Source organism: Mirounga leonina, unplaced genomic scaffold (genome assembly GCF_011800145.1).
Source record: "Mirounga leonina isolate KUSES-001 unplaced genomic scaffold, KU_Mleo_1.0 Mir_447, whole genome shotgun sequence".
NCBI classification, from domain to species: domain Eukaryota; kingdom Metazoa; phylum Chordata; class Mammalia; order Carnivora; family Phocidae; genus Mirounga; species Mirounga leonina.
Window position 1 is genome coordinate 6,572,920 of NW_023270757.1, and position 22,632 is coordinate 6,595,551.

At 38.3% G+C, this 22,632-nt stretch overlaps 1 long non-coding RNA gene across 3 annotated transcripts in view; it reads left to right on the forward strand.

The window, feature by feature from the left end:
* The window catches only part of LOC117999061, a 133,733-nt gene that overhangs the window by 61,476 nt on the left and 49,625 nt on the right, over window positions 1-22,632 (forward strand). The window lies entirely within an intron of this gene.

Sequence of the window (22,632 nt, forward strand, 5' to 3'; positions counted from 1 at the left end):
TTGCTGGCCTAGAGTTGCTCATAATATGTTCTTATAATTGTTTGTATTTCTTTGGTGTTGGTTGTGATCTCTCCTCTTTCATTCATGATTGGACAATATAAAAATTTTACATGCATATGTAATGTGGCCCAGTAATTTCACTTCTAGAAATGTACTCTGAAACTATGCTACATAATTGTTCTTTAAAATATATATTGTTGGTTGCACCAAAGAATGCAGTAGCAGTGCTCTAGAAACTGCCTAAATACACATCAAAGGGAGATTAAATAAATAAATTATGATATAGACATACAGTTGAAAATTGCACTATCATTAAAAGGAATGAGCTAAATCTTTGTATCAGTATGGAAAAATATCTATTAATTATCATTAATTTTAAAAAACAAGTGACAGAATAGATATATGTGTGTATATGTATATATATTGTATACATACTATGAATCCACTTATATAAAGAAATATACACACGTGGATATACAAATATTCATATAATATGTGGGTAACATCCGATTTTGAGCATTTGCTATGACTTCGCCTGGAGAATGGGAGTGTGGGTCAGTGACAGGCAAGTGGGGTGGGAGATGAGGTGTGTGGTGGGTAGTGTTTCTTTTTTACTTCCTAGAATTCTGTATACTTTTCCTTCAAAGAGGTATTATTCTCACTATAAAAGCTTAAAATTATTCTTTGCTAATTGAATAAGTGAAGAGTGCTAACCTCCTGTTAGAATTCTAATTGTTAGAATTTAATGTCACATTTAGCTCCTTGCTCCCCAGATTTTATGTTGTTTAAACTAGTTTTCAGTACATTTAAAAATCTACTAGGATAATGTTTATACTCATCCCTCTTTCTCATTAATCTCTCAGTTTTGCTCTTCTAACCTTTTAGAGAGCTTGTAAAAGTCACTGTCAAGTTTCCCAAGAATTCTGTTGATATATTGATTCAAAGAGGAGTAAACTTCAGAAAGAACTATATCTAAAATATTAATTAATCCCCCTTCACGACTCGGTAAACTTTTTATTGTAAGCCCTACACATTTCTTGATGCCTATGTATAAGTATTTGATATTTTGATTAGTTTTGATTTTGTAAATATTATCTTTTTTTTCCCCATTGTATCTTTCTACCTGGCTTTTTATGAGAAAGGGGGAACCCATTGCTTTTATCATTATTTATTTTGAATCTAACCACTTTGTTGAGCTTTCTAATTAGTTCTTACAGTTTTCAGGTGACTCTGTTGGATTTTCTATGCAGACAATATAAGCATCTACAAATAATAATTTTTTTTTTTTACTTTTCTTACCAATGGCTGTATTTCTGTTCTCCTACATTGTCTAAAACAGTGGTTCTAAAAATTCTTCCTTGCAAATTCCACAAAGTCAATTGATTTTTACAGAATGTTTCTTTTGACTTTTTCCAAAAACTCTTGTATCTTTTATCAACCTATGGTTGCAACTGATGAATGAACATTCTGATGTGAATGTTGGTTGGCAATTTTTTTTATATATGTTAATGTGAAAGATGAAAGTTTAAAGTGAAGACATACTTTGAAATTTCACTTGGTTTTCAACAATATGAGGGACTTTCTTGCTGAAATAGATAAAGTTTTCTAATTCTGAAAGAATTTCTCTCAATTTTTTGTGCTTTTCACAGTGTAATGACTACTTTCATGATACACATTTAATCTGCATTATTAACATTTTCTCCATCATTTTTTATTGAATAAATTTGACATATGACATTATGTAAATTTAGGTGTTCAATGTATTAGTTTGATACATTTATATTTGATATGCATATATTGTAATATGATCACCATTATAGCAATATTTATCACATTACATAATTATACTACCATATGGTTGTCTATATTATACTGTGTATTAGTTTTTATGGCTTATTTGCTAGTAATTGCAAGTTTGCGCCTTTGAACAACATCAATCTCTTCCCCTATATCTCATCCTCCAACCCGTGGTGACCTTCATTTCACTTTTTTTTTCCCTATGAGTTTGATTTTTTTTTTAAAGATTTATTTATTTTTGACAGAGAGAAAGAGTGTACAAGCAAGGGAAGCAGCAGGGAGAGGGAGAGGGAGGGGCAGGCTCCCTGCTCAGCAGGGAGCCCAATGTGGGGCTCGATCCCAGGACCCCGGGATCATGACCCGAGCTGAAGGCAGACGCTTAACTGTCTGAGTCACCCAGACGCCCCATGAGTTTGATTTTTTTAGATTTCACATCTAAGTGATAACATACAATATTTTTCTTTCTCCCTGTCTGACTTACCTCACTTAGCGTAATATGCTCAAGGTCCCTCCATGTTGTTGCAAATGGCCGGATATCCTCCTTTCTCATAGGTGAATAATATTCCATTGTGTAATATGTACCACATCTTTTTTATCGACCATCTGTTGATGGGCACTTAGATTGTTTCCACATCTTGGCTATTGTGAACAATGCTGCAATAGGCACGGGAGTATCTTCAAAATCTTGTTTTCATTTCCTTTGGGTAGATACCTGGAAGTGGAATTGCTGGATCATATGATAGATTTTTTAATTTTTTGAGGAAACTCTATACTGTTTTCCATAGTGGTTGTACCAGTTTTCATTTTCCCTAACAGTGTGTAAAGGTTCCCTTTCACTACATTCTCACCAGCACCTGTCTCTTGTCTTCTTGATGGTAGCCATTCTAACATGTGCGAGTGATAGCTCATTGTGGTTTTGATTTGCATTTTTCTGATAATAAGTGATGTTAAACATCTTTTCATATGCCCCTTGGCCATTTTGATGTCATCTTGGGAAAAATGTCTGTTTAGTTATATGAGATCTCTTTTTCTTTTAATATTAACCCCTTATCCTATATGTGGTTTACAAAATAATTTCTCCCATTCTGGGAGAAATTTTTCATTTTGCTGTTTCTTTTGTTGTGCAGAAGCTTTTGAGTTTGATGTACTTTAATTTGTTGATTTTCACTTTTGTTGTTTGTGCTTTTGATGTCATGTTCAAAAAATCATTGCCAAAACCAATATTGAGGAATTTCTTCCCTACGTTTTCTTCTAGGAGTTTTATGGTATCAGATCTTATATTTAAGTCTTTGATTCAAGTTGGTTTTTGTGAGTGGTATGAGATTAGGAGTACAATTTTCTTGTTCTGCACGTGTTTCTCTAGTTTTCCCAGCACCATTTATTGAAGAGACTATTCTTTCCCCATTGGGTGTTCTTGACTCCTCTCCATCACTTTTTAAAGTCTAGGTCAGGAGTCAGGAAACTATGGCAGGCAGGCAAAATCCAATGCAATCCTTATTTTTATAAATAAAGTTTTATTGGAACACAGTCACGCCCATTTGTTTATGTATCACCTGTGATGGTTTTCATACTACAATGGCAGATACAATAGTGACCATATGGCCCCCCGAAGACTAAAATATTTACTTTGTGGCCCTTTGCAGGGAAAGTCTGCCAGCCCTTGATCTAGACGAACAATAAAGCAATAAATCAAATCCTGATTTTTAGTATTTGCCAAGTTCAGTGCTGTACATACTCGAATCATGACCAATTACGAGCTACTGATGGGGAGTCACTGAAGGTGCAGTTGGGAATAGATGTGCAGCAGTGCACCAGTATATAGTATTTCCACCATACAATAGCTGTAACAGGCTCAAACACTGATAATGGTAACATGCAGCAAAATATTTAGGAAGCAATACATTTTAAACATTTACTATCCTTGATTTTAATATACTTCAATTGCAATCTATTTATATATTTTCTTTTTAATCATGGCTGTATTCAATAACTGGCCCACAGAATTCTTGACATTTTAATAATTGGCTTCAGCTAGAAAAATCCCCACCCCCTAGAATTTCTGATTCAGTAGGAATGGAGAGAGGTCTGAGAACTTTCATTCCTAACATGTTCCCAGGTGATGCTAATTCTGCTGGTCTGGGAACCATACTTGGAGACCCACATCGGTATTTTCTTAGGAAATAGTAGGATCAGCCTTTGTTTGAGATGGGTATTTTAAAATGTGTTAAAAAATTATCACATTTCTACTTCGCTGGAAAATTTTTTATTGTTTGTTGTTCCTGTTAATTTGAAATTGTTGGGGTTTATCAACTGCCTATTGCTTTTCTTATGAGATATTTATCTTTCCTTTTTCTGATCTATCTATACGACATTTCTGTTACTACACTTCTATTGTGAAACCATCTTCATTGCTCATATTGTCTATAATCATAGTAGTTTTTAAAATTTTATTATCACACTCAGTTTTATTTATTTAGGATTTTCCTTCCATAATCGTAATCAAGATTGTTCTTGTTACTTCGTTTGTTTTTACTTCTCATGAGATTTTATTTTCAAGATTATACTAGATTTTTAAAATAAATTTAAAACTTACCATCTGTTTCTATGAGCTAAGGTAGAGTTTATTCCGTATGGAAATTACCTATTTCTTGAAAATGTGAAAAGTCTCATTGGAAGACACATCTGGTTTAGAGACATTTGAGAGGTAATTCTTTGTAATATTTTCATTTTATTCTAGGTGGTTTTTGGGATCACACTATATCTATTTGGCCTTAATTTGAATAAATCTTATACTCCCATGTAATTGACCATGTCGTCATGATTCTCAATATTTTTAAGCAACTCTGAATCTGATCTTTTTATTCTTGTCTTCCTAATTTTATAAATTTAGCATCTTTTCTTTTTCTCCTTGGCTAGATTTGCTATTTTGTAAATTTTGTTTTCTTCCTTTAAAAAGAAAATCTTATCTATTTTTTTTCTATTTTCTAATTTGTTTCTACTTTTTGTATTTCCTTTTTAAAATATTTCTTGGGTTTAGTTTCTGGTATTTTTTAGTAAACCTTTTGGATGGGGAGCTTAATTTAATTTTGGTTATTTAGTTCTTTAAAAATTGAAAAAACATATGGATCTGAATTGACCTTTGAACATAGTTTGACTCTTTTCATTTGTTTTGATAATATTATTTTTGTTCTTTTTTATTATATGAAAGTTTAATTTTCCTTTCTTCTAATAGTATTAAAAATATTTTATAAAGTTCCAGTGGTTGGAATTGTGTGTATGAGTAGAAAGTGGTATGATGGGTGAGTGAAGGAATAACAGAGCTTCAGGTTGGTTAACATCTTGGTGTTCATTTTATAGATTTGTTTAATTAGATTTAATTAGTGGTTTTAATACTTACTCCTTTTGATATTTATTGAGACTTTCTTTGTGACCTAATAACTTTGATTTTTCAAACTGAACACTTGAAAATGTGTAAGTTTGTAGTATGCTATATTCAATATACTCAAATCTGGTTAATTATAGTATCTAAATTCTCTCCAGCTACCTTGTTTGTATTGACTTTATCAATCAAAATATTTAAAAATTTTCAAAATTCTTCACAATTTATTGTGTCGATTTCTCCTTGTATTTATAAGTTTTATATAATATTTTATCCTTGTTTTTCTCTGATTATAAAGGTTTATTTGTGGTAGAGATAATATCATTATGAACTATATCTTCAATAAATATATTACTTTTTGCTCCCCTAATGTTTTCTGCTTAACAAGTGTTTGTACAGGCTACATTTTTAACCTTTTCTGTGTTATTTTGATATGAGTCTTATCTATAATATTGGATTTAAATAACATACATGAAGAGTCTTTGGCTTTCAGTATGGGAATTTATATAATTGATATGTTTATTAAATTTCTAAAGGGTTGAGAAGATTAACAAAAATAATTGGTTTATTCCCAATTACATTTTAATCAAGTTGTCATGCAATCCATGAAATAGAAAGTATAGTATTGTATAAAAAGTATAGTCTTTTGAGCCAGCCAATCAGAGAGTGACATCTTTACCATTTGCTAATTTCAATCCCTTATGAGTTATTATTCTCTCAATCTCAGTTTTCAATCTGTAAAATGGGGTCAGCTCATCTACCTCGTAGTACTGTTATAGGAGAAAATGTACCAATTATGTACCAGTAATACACCAAGCTCTAAGAAGAGTATGTTGCACTTAGTAGGTATTTTTCCTGGAGCAAGATATGTAGCTTATTCATGTTCATAATTCTAATTCTTTGCATCATGCCTGGCATGGATAAGAAACTCAAAAATTTTTTGCTGAATGAATGCCAAAGTGGACAAACCTGTTGGTCACAATGCCTTTGGCTCTCTAACAAACAAAGGAAGAGATTTACTAGGTGGTCCCACTCCCAGCGGGGAAGGCCCTGGCAGTCCTTTCTGGGCAACAGAGATTGGGCAAAGGCAAGGGTGTAGACTTCTCTGACTGCCCTGATATACCAGCTCCAAGGCCAGACCTGGCTAGAACATGAATGCCAAAACAGAAGAAACTGAGTGGTGACTGGTGCTTGTGTCCACATCCCAATTACTGTTGGTGCTATGTAGTTGGTGCTCAGTAAATGTTAAATAAATGGGAAAGGTCTTGGGTTTCAAAGCAGATGTTTTTTTTTGTCCTGTGCTAAATTATCTCAGCCTAACTTGGATTTCAGGTGCAGCTGTAGTAGAAATGTTTATGCACTCTGATAGTGTCTCACCTTACGTTTCTGCTGATCCTCTTTATTTTTCATCCTCAGGCTTTTTGCCAGCCAGTTGCTCTGGTTGAGTGGTAAGTGATAGGCTGCTGTAGGGGGAGTACCATGCCTGGGAGCTGCCCTGTGTGCAGTGATCTTGATATGACAGGATCAAAGCTCTCAAGCTGCTACAACTCACTCAGCCCAAGAGTGGCCTAGCTTGCAAGGATGGTGAAGTTAATGTTCCCTCAACCAGTGGAGAATGGAGGCAGAGGATAAATCCCCAGACTCATGGCCTTTGGAGGATAAATCTGAAGCGCATTCTATATGGTTCCTCAAAGGATCTCCAAAAGAATTGAGTCCCTGTTGTCCTTAGTGGTAATCAGATCAATAATACATTGTTTAGTGGACTTTTTTTCCTTCCCATGTGACTTTTCCACTTCTCACCCTGATTGCTGGGATCACTCCTCATGCAAATTATCTGCACCAAGGATATTTTCTCAAATTTGGCTTTTGGGGAAAGCCAAACTAAGTTGGAATGCAATACTATCTCTTTGCCTACAACCCCACCCCCTCCTAGTACCAACATCCCACAGGACACAGCATTGAGAAGGAAGATATGTTGTATGTTCCTTTTTTTCATGGTTCTGTTCCAGCACAGAACCTCTAAGTCATCACTGAGAGAAACCATGGAATTCTCTAAAAACAGTTTTACTGTCTAGACGTTTTACTTTGAATTTAGTCGTATCAACACTCCTGAGGAAATAAGACTACGCAGACCAGTGTGGTTCCCTCCCTTTTGTTAAAGGGCTTGACCCTCCTATCAGTGTGATGGCCAACGTTTCCAGCATCCTGTTGACACAGCTTCATTACTCTGTGGCCTCAGGGGTGAAGATAACAGAAGTTCTGAGCAATGAGAGTAAAGAAAACCTTAAGAGCTAGAAGCATTGGATTGCAACTGGTCAGCTAAGTAGACCATGTAAAAATGCAATAGTAATATTTTCCACCACCACCACCCCTCCCCCAAGGGAGGGAGACGTTTTAGACTGTTTTTTTTTTTTTTTTTTAATTAGGTTCTCTGATATAATCGTCTTTCAACTCTTAATTGACTCAGGGTCAATTCTATGAAGCAGAGATAGTTCAAGAACATGAAAGAGAATGAATTTCTAAAGATGAAAACTCCTCTTTGTTTAATCTTATGGCATCATCTGATATTAAAGTGGGCTTAATTGTTGCTAATTTATAATGTAGAGTTACCTCACAAAATGACTGTTAATGACTTTTTTTTGCCATATTGGCTTTTGAAAAGTTCTGCTGTTTGAACAACTCAGTTTTTGTTGTTGTGACTTTTTTTCCCAACCCAAAACACACTCCATTAATGTGCTATAACAGAAAGAAAAAACCAATGACTCAATTCTGATAAGTTCTTTTTGAGTATTGTTGATGATAATGTCTAGTCAGAGAGTATCCTAAGAAAAATTTAAATTGTCTACCATGTTTGGATGAACCTAAAACATTTTGCTTTTCATACACGGAGTGGTGTGCTGTAGTCAACCAGGAATACCTTTCACTGATCTGATTTTCAAGAGTTTTGTTAGCCATTATTAAGAATTAAATTATATGAACTTACAATTTAAAAAGAATACAGGGGCACCTGGGTGGCTCAATCAGTTAAGCATCCGACTCTTGATTTTGGCTCAGGTCATGATCTCAGGGTGGTGAGATCCAGCCCTGTGTTGGGCTCCATGCTCAGCAGGGAGTCTGCTTCTTTCTTTCTCTCTTCCTCTGCCCCTCCCCCTGCTTGCACTCTCTCTCTCTCTCTTTCTCTCAATAGCTCTCTAAAAATAAATAAATAAATCTTTAATAAATAAATAAATAAAAAGTATACCAAAACCAAAGTAATAAATAGCGCAAAGTTATTACTTCCTAATTGTTTTACTGCGTTTTGTTATTATTTATGCTCTTGAGGTTATTTACATCTGTTGCATCTGTAAAGTGGAAATATTATGCTATGCATAGTTGCTGTTACATCCAGAACGGCACAGAATGACTGAGGAAGTCTTTCTCCAGTATTCAAGATCTATTATGCAGTTCAGGAGGGAGTGTGTCATTGGCAGTCGTGGGAAGTTTTGACATTTAACTTCATCATTTCCCTTTTGTCTTACTCATTAATATAAACCTAAGGGAAAATATCAACCAGCATTTATGTTGACCCTATACTCATTTATCAATTGCAATCATAGGTCAGCTATAGATAGTAGAGTTAGGCAAAATTCAATTAATCCCCTCCTTGAGAACTAATTGGTTCTATGGAAATTACCATAAAGAGTGTAGTGTATTTTATTGTTATGTGTAAATTGTGTGCTATGCAGACTTTATATCAGGAAAATTTTTAATAAACTTATGTATGTGTATACTTTTTTCTGGAGGGCCAGTTATTAAACATCTGCCAGCCCAGTACTGTATACACAGGTCAAGCAAGAGGAATGGAGAACAACTTGCAAGACTGTTAATGTGTGTGCTTTTATTTCCTAATGTCCTGAAGTTCTTAATTTAGATTTTACTTTGCCCTAAAGTTACTTTTTGCTACAACATTTATTGTCTTTTTTATTTTTAAGCAGTTGAGTTAAACATAATCATGAACCCCTCAATTTTTTTTTGAAATTTTTAAAAATTTTCCTTCCTTTTTAAAAATTGAAGTATAGTTGACACACAATATTATTTTAGTTCAGGTGTACAACATGGTGATTCCACGTTTATGAACAGTACAAGATGATCATCACCACAATGTCTAGTTACTGCTACCACATGAACTAAAAGTTTGAAAAATTGAAGCAAGTGGTAAAGAAAAAAATCACTATAATGCACTTCATTATATTTTATACGTAACTTCTAAATTTTGATCACTTATATAAATTTGCTTTCATTCTTCAAGAATATATTCTATCTGTAAAATTGAATGACTTGAGTTGGGGTGAAATTTATCATATCTTTTTTCATTAAAATTAGTAATTTTTTTTTCGGTTATCTTTCCATCGAGAGACAGGATTTCCTAAGAAGATTAAAGGCCAGTAGTGAGATGAAGGTATATATTAAAACAGCAAACTCACTTTTGTCCTCCTGTCTGAGAGGGTTTTAATACACAGGGCTGAGCTTTGGCCACCCCATTTCTCTGGTTAAGGAGTAAGTGTTAAGCTGCCTGGGATTAGATGGATGCCTATGGGCCCTGCTTGAGCATGGTCTTGATGAATTCACAAGGCTAGGATCTGCAAACGTGAAGTGTTACCAGCCTTATAGACAGGTTGAACATTCTGTCCTTGTATGGGAACATCTCTTCCCAGCTCCTGAAGAATTCCAGGAGATTCACCTCTCACCCTCTAGATGAATATTCAATGAGAATCTACTTGAGCACAGCATTATGCTAGGTGCCACTGGGACACATTATTGACTAAAAGATGTCTTTTGCCCTCTAGGAGGTTAACTAGCTCCATTCAGCTCTCAAGATAATCATATTTGACTCAATAGTAAAATAAGGCAGGTTAGGTAAGAAATCGAGGTAATGTTTTAAACTCATTCCATATAACGGTATTTGTTATTTGAGATGATTGAAAGGCTGGTTGGAATTTTTTGTGGGGAGATTTCATTAGAATTATTAGGCTGAGTACCAGAGGCCTAGGAGATGTAAGGCCTCAAAGAGTCATAGGATGTAGAGGAAACAGAAAGGTGGATAGTTAATAGCAATACCGTATTCTTGATTTCTTGCAGTCAAAGGCAGTATGTTACTTTTGATTTTTTTTTTAAGGTAAAATTCACATAAATTGACCATTTAAATAATCCTAAAGTGCACAATTCAATGGCATTTAGTACATTCACAATATTGTACAACCATCACCACTCTTTCATTCTAGAACTTTTTACCCCAAAAAGCAAACCGTATCCCAATTAAGCAGTTACTCCCTATTCCTCCTCCACTAGTTTTTGAAAATTTTTTTTTCATCTAGAAGCCACTAATCCCTGGAAGCCACTAGTCTACTTTTTATCTCCATGGACTTAAGGCTGGTTGGATTTTCATTTTACATGAAGAACTGTTCCAGGAGCAGAAGACAAGAGTTCCAACCCCTAGGACACTTTTTACTAGCTGGGTGAAATTGAAAAAGAGTTTGCCTTGTTAAAGTTCAGGCTCTTTATCTATGGATTGTACATAATAATACCTGATTTCTCTGAAGGCATGGGACAAGACCAGGTGATCCATAAAACTTGCTTGAAGCTCTAAGCTTTATGAGTATGTAATTTTGTGGTCTTTGTGAAGACCATGGATCAATGCTTGGTAACACGCTAAAGCTTTATTTGTTTGTCACCTTAGTAATTAAACTATGGCAGGCCATCACAGGCCTGCATTTAAACAAATACACCGCACTGCTTGCATACACTCCAAAGTATAGAGAAGAAAAAGCAACCCTCCAAAGTGACCAGAAATTTTTCTGGAATTACTATTTCTTTGTGTTGTGAAGATTTGCACTCGTCATACCATGACATGTGGAGAGCAAGTAATTTGTCATTTTTCTCCAGAAGTTTTTCACCCCATTAGAATGATAACCTGTAGGAATTCTGTACTGCTGAACTGTGGTTTGATCTGTTCCTCCATTCCTGAAGGATTACTCCTGTTGATGTAACCAAAGAGAAATAAGTGGAAACATAAACAGTTCACGATGTGTCAAAGTAAGAGTCACAGAATTTCACATACCTCTGAGAACATCCAAACAAGGAGGGGAATATCAACACAGGGGAAAAAAACCCACTGTCTCTTTTCTATCATTTTGGTTTTGTTTGAGGCAGGATGCTGATTTCCCGGCCAATTTGAATGCAGCTGTGACACGCAGTACACCAACTTTTCCTCCATAAGCGCTAGGTTGTCCTTTTATTGTCCCTTTGCTGACTTTCACAATAGTATGGCTCCCAAAAATGGCAGAAGGGAACGCTTACAGATTGATGGTCTCTCCCAGATGCAGGTTTAGAACAGGGGCCCTTTAGAATAGGTTTGGAGCTGGAGGATGACCCGCAGCTGACCTTCTCAAATTATAAAATTTTAAAGCTTTCTTAAATGTGCTAAACATCAGCCAAATGGGGAGGACCTGATCAGGAAGGCCTTCTGGTTACTGTTTCAAAGAAAAATAGTTACCCGTAAATGGCGGAGGAAACGTCTGGGTCCCATGGACTCCATCTCGGTTGTAGCCCTCTTTCTGCTCCTCACCCCCTGCCCCCCCAATATGTCCGCCTATTGTCAGAGTTTTGGTTATGCCACAGTGGAACCGAACAGCCTACGTTGGGCCTAACTGAGAAACCCCCACCACTTACCAACATCCCTCATGATGAAGTCACGGAATCCTGGACATTTTAGCTTGTATCTTCTAAGATGCTTGTGACCCTCTGGGGTTTCAAATTATAAGGAGCTTTCCATGAAAATAAACCAGCATGAAGCCCTTGGGTTATTAGTTCTGCCCGGATTGAGTATTGCAAAGAACATAACTCTCCTTCTTTGAAAGGAAAATTCATGAAGGAAAGTTGCTGTAAGATTCTGGGTAGTCATTAAAGACATGTAAAAAGTCAAAGAGAGCCTCAATTTAAACTAAGCTGAGTAATTTAAGAAAATGTGTCCGTAGCATAAAGCTGCACATATGGATTGTCCTTATTCACTAACAGCTGTGTGGGATTTGCTGTTTCTTCCATGTTTTATGTGATGATAGTGGATGCCGGCTCTTAGCTCCCAACACTGATTGCTATTCAGGGACTGGGATTCTGGATCTGCTCCAATCATGTGGAATCTATTTTGGACCCATCATGTCACACTTGAACTCTAAAATATGCCTATCGGTGAAAGGTTCTGTTTATCTTTCTCTTTACTCCGACTCACACAGAAAATGGAGCTCAGTCCTCGCGCCATCGGACTTTTGTTTCACTCTAAAACCCCCTCTGAATCCCAGGCAGCGGGAGCAGAAAGGACAGTTTTCCGAACTTGCCGATGGTCTGCTTTTCCCTCAGCCCTCTGGTCTCAGCCTCCTGCTCACAACTTGCTCTGCTCCTCCACTTTGCTCACTTCCTTCTTTGCAAGTCTCCCCGATGGGCAATTAGGACTGCGATTTACACTGGTTTTCTTCTGCTTTGTGCACAGCAAGCAGCTCGGTCCTTTCATTGGACACACAGCTGTGGCTGCCTTTCCGGGGGGAGGGAAGCCACCCCAGAAAGTGGCAGCCAGCAAGGGATGCCAGAGAGAACACCGGGGGTGACACTTTGTAGCCAAAGAAGCGTGCATGGTGTATGGATAGGGGAGGAAAACGCCAAGGGGGGAGAGTACAGGCTTTGACTCACTGAGGGTAAAGAAGTAACCGAATCTGGTAGGAGTGAACCCAAGAGTCAAGACAGGGCTACGTGACCAAACCCTTTGGGGCAGAGGGCAGAGTTCTGCATCTCACCCCCGGAGACGGGAAATATAAGGGCCGCTCTCCCTTTGTGAAGTTTCCAGACGATGGTGTGGTTCTCTTTCTGACTCTTCATTGTAACAGGGATGAGAATAGCGTCCTGGAATTACTGTTTCTAGTAAGTTTATTTTGACCTCAGAAGCATAGGCCATTTGATAAGGTTTTTTGATATTCGCCTCCTCTGAGTTCATTTTTTTCCCCCTGGGGAGCAAGCCAAGAATGTAGTTCAGACTTTCTGGCTGCTCCATTTCCAGATTTGAGTCTGATACAGTCATCCCGCTTCGACGGCCTAGAATCTTTTTTCTTGGCGAGGGGAGGGAGGAAGAGAAGGAGGAAATGTTCTTAAGACTTTCTAAAATGAGTAACTAATTTTAGGAGGAAGGCATTGCTTTGCTCTGGAAGGCCCCTGACTCCTCAAACTATGAGGCCTTTGAAAGGAGACCCCATATGCGATGTGGCATGATTGACAAGAAATTCGCTTGAAATGACGGAGAGGCGCTCATTAGGCTGGGACTCCTTGCCATCTGGGACTGAGTTTTGATAATGGGGTCAGGCTCTCTTTTGGTCCGTGCGTTGAAGAGCTGAGCATAATTTGTTAGTGACTGCGGCTAAAACGCAAACATTTTTTAGTCACATTCACAGGAATTTGAGACTAACCGCAGTCTTGGGGCTCGACAGTGAGGAAACGCTTTCCAGCCGCACTACTGTACTCAGCGACCGGGTTGAGAAGGCTTCTCACAAAGCTGCCGGGCTCGCTCCGGGCTGGACGTGTGCCATTGGAAACAGAAGTGCAACTTTGTCACTTGACTTCAAGGAGAGGTTTCCCAGCGGCATATGGAGACAATATACAAGACAGACCCAGTGGAGGAAGCTCCCCTTTCATGGTGGGGAGGCGGGGAGTGGCTTCTCCCCTGCCCAGACTTGGGTGGGGGACAGGTGAGGAAGAGCACTAAGAGGCAAGAGAGGAACCAGGCCAGTGTTTTTCCCTCGTAAAAAACTTTGGGCGATTTGTGCCTGAATTACAGTACAACTGATGTAAACTCGAAGCTCCATATGCACCATGAGAAAGAGATTAAATCCAAGTAACCGCCCCACAAAGCAGCACCAACAAAGCCGTTTCCATGACAGCAATCACTCTCGGAGCGTTCTCCCAAGGGCTTCCTTTAACTTGGACGTAGCAGAATTCCAAACTACTTTTTGTTGTGATTTAACGATACCAACGGCCTCTTCAAAATCACAAGTGTACTTTCAACTTCTTTTGTCAAGTTTAGTTCTTTGGTTGAGGAAGGGGTAGCAGCCCTGGGTGGGCATTCTGGAAGCACAGTGCTCAGCTCCCTGGAGAATCTGGGAACTCCAGCCCCAGGAGCAAGTTTTAAGAAGGCAGTCAATTAAAATAATTTTTATTCATTTTCTTTTTTTTAAAGAAAGCTACAAGAACTAATACACTCTTGTGTGAGCATTCATCATAATCCTGGGTAGGCTCCTACATTTATAAAACTCAGCAAATTCAACAGAGCTTTTATTTTCTCTGGAAACTATGAAGAGATGGACACTACCTTTCAGAGACTGCGGCTATAACTCATTGATAGCTATGGACATGGATTCATTCCTGATTTTATAGTTGTAAACATGTAAAAAATTGTATAATAAAAAAAACTTAGAAGTGTCAAGATCACCAATATTTTTTTGTCTTCAAGAGAAAGGGAGTTTGGGAAACACTGGTCAAGAGTATAAGTAGAGAGAAGATGTGGGAGAGAGAGATACACTAGCTTGGTTGACTTGACCATGCGTGTGAGCATCAGAATTATAATTCTCAACACTTCAAAAATTAATCCAGTTTATTATAAAAAAACAATCGAGGATGTTTTTAACGATTTTTCTACATTCAATATAACATTATGTATAACAGTGAAAATTGTGAGATGTTTTAAAGGCCCAAATTAGTGGGCCATTAATTTTGGTATGTACATGCGACAGAATACAATATATACATCAAAAAATAATCAACAGATGTACTATATACACACCCACAGAACATGGAGAATGGGCTTCATACATTGGCACAAGCAAAAACAGGCTACAAAATAGTACCTATCTGGGTTTGGGCCTAGGGGTATTTTCTATTGCTTTTGATAATCTTTGTTGGTCCATTTTCTCTTTTGATGTTCTTTAGATAATGTGCATTGCTTAATACCTCCAAAATGATCATGTGTTGCTTTTGCGATATGATAAAAACAAAATATACTTCTATTTATTTTTAAATTCTATTTTGGGAGTGCTGGGTGGCTCAGTTGGTTAAGCATCTCCCTTGGGCTCAGGTCATGATTTCAGGGTCCTGGGATTGAGCCCCCTCTTCTAGCTCCCTGCTCAGCAGGGAGTCTGCTTCTTCCTCTGCCCCTCCCCCCGCTAGTGTGCGCGCTCTCTCTCTCAAATAAATAAAATCTTTAAAAAAATAAACTCTATTTCTTTTTTTTAAAGATTTTATTTATTTATTTGACAGAGAGAGACACAGCGAGAGAGGGAACACAAGCAGGGGGAGTGGGGGAGGGAGAAGCAGGCCTCCCGCCGAGCAGGGCGCCCGATGCGGGGCTCGATCCCAGGATCCTGGGATCATGACCTGAGCCGAAGGCAGACGCTTAACGACTGAGTCACCCAGGCGCCCTTCTTTATTATTTTATTTTATTTTATTTTATTTTATTTTATTTTATTTTATTTTATTTTATTTTATTTTATTTTTTTAATAAACTCTATTTCTTATTGAGATATAATTGGCATATAACATTAGTTTCAGGTGCACCATGTAATGGTTTCATATTTGAATATTTTGTGAAATGATCACCGCAATAAATCTAGTTAACACCATCACAGTACCTAGTTACACAGTTTTTTTCTTCTGATGAAAACTTTAAGATCTACTCTCTTAGCATATACTGGTTTTAAATTTAAAAATTATTAGATACCTTATATAGATATATTTATGAATTATTTTTTGTCTTCTTCCTAGAGGGTTTGAGCAGGCTAAAAATGTCTGCAATCCTGTAACATTTTTTAAAGATGAAGATGAGGTTATTAGGCTAAGAGAATAATGAAAGGGAATCATAGAATAAAAATGTATGCCATGAAGTCCTGAAATTATTAAAGGGAGGTATAGGTCTTTCTCTGAGATTCTGGAAAACGCTCTATATAAAAATATCAAAGAAACAGTTCATTGTGAATTGGAAGTGTGCCATTAATCAGGAAAAACATTTTGTTCCAGGCATTGAAGCCTGAAAGAGTTTCATTTTTTGAATTTTTTAAGCATGGGCACAGAATGGAGGAGTAGACAGCAGGCTCATAACTTCTTTCTGGTAAATTCTAGGGGCATACTCAGAGAGCTGGTCTATGGACAGGGTCACCTGCTGAACAACTCCATGTTGTAGGTGAAGGTGCCCCCTGGAGATTGTACCCTGCTGCCACACTTGGTGATCAGATTGAGGTCATAAAATTAAATTTAGGGAAAATAATTCTAGGGGGGGCCGACATATTCAAATCTGCAGTGCTCTAGATTAGCCCAGTTATAAAATGATGGATTGTGTGTCTGTTAGGAAATTCTTTCTGAATCTTATTTCCCAAGACTGGACTTTTGGCACATGTCGGGTAGTTGGAGGGCTGAGCATCTCTGTTTATGCTTCAGCAATGAGCCCGGTGGGTGCTGGGCTTAAGGAGGAATTTCTGGGCTCAGTGTGTCTCCCTGCATGTCGAAGATCTAAAGACTTACTATTCTGTTGATTCTGGATTCAGTGCCTTTAAATATGATTCATTTTATGCAAAACGAGAAGATAACATCTTGTTTCAGGAAAACTTGAATCTGGCAGACTTCCCTGTATCAACCGCACATTTAAAAATTCTGAAGAAAAGTTAAAATGCAGGGTATGAAATCTTTATACCACTAACTGGCTTCATAACTGGCCAAATCCTTTATGTCTCTATGGCTCAGTTACTACATCTGTAAAATGGGGATGATGACGCCTACTTCAGGATGATGATGAGGGAGATATGACGATACATGCAAAGTACCTGGCAAATTGAGAGCATTTAGTAAATGGTGGCTTTTGTTTTTAAGTAAGACAAGATGGTACATGGGAAAATGAACAAGGAAAAGAAGAAAAGAAATGAGGTATGGGGAAAATGATAGAGAGCAAGTAAATTGTGGCTCTCAGTGGCCTTGTGGAAGGACTTCGCTGAGCAAAGTGGGAGATTCTACACCCAATGTCACTTGCCTACCTGGCCATGTTTTCTTATTGGTTCATTACTTTGATAGTTACTACTATGTGTGCTGTGGAGAGTCGTAATACTCCGAAGAGTCTTCAAAGGTCATGAGCAAACAGACCAGACAGATGATCGTGAGCGCCTGAGCTCAACTCGAGAAATGCTGATGTTGCACATTTCACTGCTCCATTTTCTCTGTTGCTTTGTGCGTTTTTCTTTTCTGGACATTCCTGGTTGCAGGGTAAATTACACGTATTCTGTTACAAATAAGGCCCTTCTGTGGCAAGCTAATTGTATCTATATACAGCCATCCCATTGTAAAATGTGTTGTTAAAGACAAATTACCAAAGCCCTAAAAATTATTTTTAGGACAAGAAGCTGTTAGGCCAATTTGGGTTTCAGATTAGGCTGAACTTTCCCACCCTCTGAGGATGGTGTGACTTCCCGTCATTCCTTGGGGATCTCATCTGAAATAGAATTGGAGGGAAAGGCAAATTGACTGACAAGGGCAGGTGATGTGAGCTCAGGTGACCTGCTGAGGGGGCTCACTTAGGATTCCAAATTAAAGTCAGCCACAGCCCCATGCTGGCTCGAGCTGCCCCGTGCAGACCCGGAGTCAATTCTGTGCTAAGTACTTACAATGTACAGATTAGCAAAGACAAAGGTTGATGGTCTCAGTGCATCCTCTGTCTTTCAGAAGCAAGCAGGCATGGTTGCAATGGTGAGGAAATTGACTGGGAGCTGACATGAAGTTTTAAAAGCGTTTTCTAAGCGTTGTATATATTTCCATGTGCTTATTACCAGCTTTCTGGCATTTCGTTGTCTAAGCCCACTCAAAAAATATTTATTATCCCTTTCCTGTTTTTTAAAGCTTTAATTAATATGCTCTGGACCTAAAAAAGAAACTGATATTCATTAGGTACTGATGTTGCAATTCTACATACATTAAATTATTGCCATAATAAATATTGCTATGTTGATTTCACACAACTAAGGTTTCTAAGACATTAAGTAACTCACCAAAGCCAAGACAGACAGTGACTGATAAAACTGTAATTTGACTAAAGTTTCATCTACAGATAAGTAAGATGTAAGCCCTGCCTTCAGAAAGCCCAAACTTCTAGGAGAGTAATTTATTAATAGATGATTGCAATCCAAGATAGACCAAGATTAATGCTGTAATGAGTGCCTAGTTCAGAGCTTTGCACACAGCATTCTATAAATGTGGTATTAATGAATAGAGAATATGCATGAAAAATGTAGCTAGTGAATATAAAAACACCCTTGACTATGAACTCTGAAATAGTGCTCTTATGTCAACAAATACATATTTAACCAAGGAAAAAAACAGTCTATGAAAGGCATGACGTGGAACTTGAATAAATTTAATCTCTTATCTTCAGAAGAACTTTTTCAGTAACAATTTAGAGAGATTAACTATCAGTGTTTCCGCTTGCCACCCCAATCTCATAGAGCTCTTCCATGAAGGGAATTGTGTTCTAAAGGATGACGTCATCATGGAAAGCATGGGTCTCTCATCTCAAGTATGTTTTGATGTATTTGAGATCTAGCTGAGCCAGATCTGGGGTTCTGACGAATGGAATTGAGTGGTTCTCTTTCACTCACCATCTGACCTTTCCAAGCAGGTCCTTGAGAGAAAGAAGACTCACTCAGAAACCCGGCCAAAGGGCTGGAGGAGGATGAGGGACCATCTCAACAAATGAAACTTGAGCTTGCATCCCAAGCTGACTCAGTCAGGAACTGAGGTGGGTGTAGGAATGTCGACAGCCTCATGTGCACATGAAAGGAGCTCGCTCAAATTGCAAACACTTAAAATACCCAAGCGCAGACCTCTTACTAGTTAAGAAAAAGTGTGGGAGCTCTTTCTCATTTGACAACAAACCATTGGTTTGTTGGGGACCATAAGTATCAGGGACAGTGGTGCCTGGAGGCTGGGGTGAAGCGTGCACCATTGGTGAGGGCAGAATGTTTGCTCAGTTGGCCCTGTGAGTGGCAACACTGAGGACAACTGGATCCACAAGTCCCAGTTTTCCCAGCCCCGATGTCAGAAAAGTCTTAAGTCAACAGCTTGAGGATGGCTGGCCAAAGCACCGGAAGGTAAAGCCGCTTCCGGGAATGTCTACAATATACCGTGTGGACTTTACAAGATTTCCTCAGGGAGCCGGGATGTTTTCACCGCCTGAAATAATGTTTAACTTTCTATCTGCATCAACATGGATAATTCTCAAAAACAAAATGTTGAGTGAAAAAAGCAGATTGCAGAAGGATAAGTACAATATGCCGCCACTTACATATATGTTTAAAATACACGAAACACTGGAATATATTTTTATGGATGCACATACATATATATGATAAACATTTTCTCAGGCGTGGATGGAGAGGAATACAGATTGCTTTGAGATGCTAGTTCTCTGAGAAGAGTACGTCTGAGAGAGGGGAGCCTGGCAAGGGTGTGTTACGCTTCGACTTTACCCATTACATTTTTCCCCTGAAACAGTTCTACATTGTTTCTGGCACAACTTGAATCCTTCTTACTTTTAGACCAACAGTCCTTTTTCCCCTGTTCTTGCTAATGTATCTGAAAGGATTTGTAGTTAAATATTTTTGAAGTAGAAAAAAGCCAGGCTTCATTGTTAATGTTAAAACGTTTGTACATATAGGCTGGCGAGGCCTGGGGATTTCGGATGACACTCATCACTTGGTTACCTTTGAGGAAAAGGGGTAAAATTATAGCAGGGATCTACTTTCCTTGACAGATCAATACATGGAGAGTGTCAGCTCTACGATTTGGCTGGGTTTGAGTGATGCAGACACAAAAAGTTATCCTTACTTGTTGTGAAAATAGGAATGGTTGTTTTCACTGTCCTCTCATGGCTCAGAAGTAAGTAAGGACGCTACGTTCAACTGCTACAATCTCTACCTTTGGGGTAAGATGGAGCATAAAAGTGTTCCGACTCCAATATGATAATGCATCAGAAAGCTCTGACTGAATGGGCAACTAGCTTATAGGGTATGCATGTGAATAAAAGTACAGTCTGCCCAACTGGGAACATGACTGTCTGTTACTCTGTTTCAGACCAAGCTGTTTGTCTCTGCATGTGGGTGCCATCACTCTGACAGGGTTTCTGGTTTCCTTTGCTTTTATTTCAAATACATGGAACAGAAAATGGAATCCTAAATAAATGATTCCTTAACTTCAAAGGAAATCCAACGTTGTAAATTTTCTATTTTTAGTCTTCTGGTATTCCTTTTCCCTTTCTTTTCCATTGACCATCCTAGGGCATGAAAAGCAAATAGAGGAGCTATATTTTATTAAGGGATGGGGTGCAGAATCATGAGATGAGGAAGAGTAGGTAACATTTCTTTTACTCTAACAAATAGGACTGAAGGCCAAATTAAAAGCAGCTTCAGAGACTTTGGGGGGGAAATTATAGTTTATTTTCTTTCTTTTTTTTTTTTAAAGATTTTATTTATTCATTTGAGACACAGAGATACAGAGAGAGAGAGAAAGCATGAGCAGGGAGAGAGGCAGAGGCAGAGGGAGAAGCAGGCTCCTCACTGAGCCAGAAGCCCGATGTGGGGCTCGATCCCAGGACCCTGGGATCATGACCTGAGCTGAAGGCAGACGCTTAATCATCTGAGCCACCCAGGCGCCCCTATAGTTTATTTTCTTGCGTGTGGGTATGTGTGTATTAGTTTGGAGGCAAGGGGGGTGTTCATGTAACCAAACATTTGGTCTGTGCGAACAGGACCATGGGAGCTATTCCAGTGGTCTTGAGGAAAAACAGCAATTGCCTCAGATCCCACCTGCCCCTCTGCTATGCATGCAACTTTTTCCACATCTCTCCTTCTACACCAGGCCCTTCTTCTTGCTTTCATATTCCCCTTCCAAAATAATGACCCCTCTGGAAACTTCTTCCATCATATCTATCTCTCACACACACATATATACAGACATAGACTCTGAAGTCATTTCATCCTCTGTGGTATTGCTAATAACAATTTCAGGAATATTCCTCCTTTTCTCCTAGAAGATTGGGTCTTCCTGAGGGTAGAGACCCCATAATGCTTTTCCTTTTGTTTGTTGGTTTTTTAGTTCACATAGCAGTACTAGTACATTGAACAATCAAGATAAATCCCGGGCCCACCTAGAAGGAGACTTTCCCTCATTTAGAGAGAGGGACAGGAGGCACTGGAGTTCGAGTGCTTTGTCCAAGGGCGTAGAGTGAGGGCACTGGAGTGAGTGCAGCCCCTAAACCCTATTGGGACTGGAGACCTGATCTCCCAAGATTGCATGATTAGGAGTCTCAAAGTCTGCATCTCCAGGACTTGCCTCTCTATAAATCAGCTTGATATGATGGGAGACCATAAACTTTCTGACCGCCTTCCATCAGGGACGTTGTCTAACCTTACTGAGCTTCAATTTACTCTTCTCCAAAACAGGAATGATAAAAAGTCCACAGAAAGTTTTGGTGACGATGTGGAGACGGGGGACCCTCTTGTATGGTCGGTGGGATTGCAAACCACTGTGGAAAAGAGTATGGAAGTTCTTCAAACTTTTATAAAAATAGAACTACTCTATGATCCAGTAATTGCACTCTTGGTTATTCACCCCCAAAATATAAGGACACTAATTCAAAGGGATACATGTACCCCTCCCTATGTTTATAGCAGCATTATTTACAATAGCCAAGATATGGAAGCAGCTCAACTGTCCATCAGTGGATGAATGGATAAAGAAAATTTGGTAGAGATATACAAGAATATTACTCAGCCATAAAAATGATGAAATCTTGCCATTTGCAACAACATAGATGGAGCTAGAGAGTATAATGCTAAGTGAAAAAGCCAGTCAGGGAAAGACAAATACCATTATGATCTCAGTCATATGTAGAATTTAAGAAACAAAACAAATGAACAAAGGAAAAAAAAAAAGAGAGAGAGTGAGACAAATCAAGAAACAGACTTTTTTTTTTTTTTAAGATTTTATTTATTTATTTGACAGAGAGACAGCGAGAGCAGGAACACAAGCAGGGGGAGTGGGAGAGGGAGAAGCAGGCTTCCTGCCGAGCAGGGAGCCCGATGTGGGACTTGATCCCGGGACTCCAGGATCATGACCTGAGCCAAAGGCAGACGCTTAACGACTGAGCCACCCAAGCGCCCAAGAAACAGACTCTTAACTATACAGAACAAACCGATAGTTACCAGAGGAGAGGTAGGTGTGGGGAATGGAGGAAATAGGGGATGGGGATTAAAAAGTACACTTATCATGATGAAAAAAAATGATAAAGTTTTAGTGAGGATCAATTTAATTAAAGTAGTATGTATGTAGCCTAGCACATAGTAGGTGCTCAA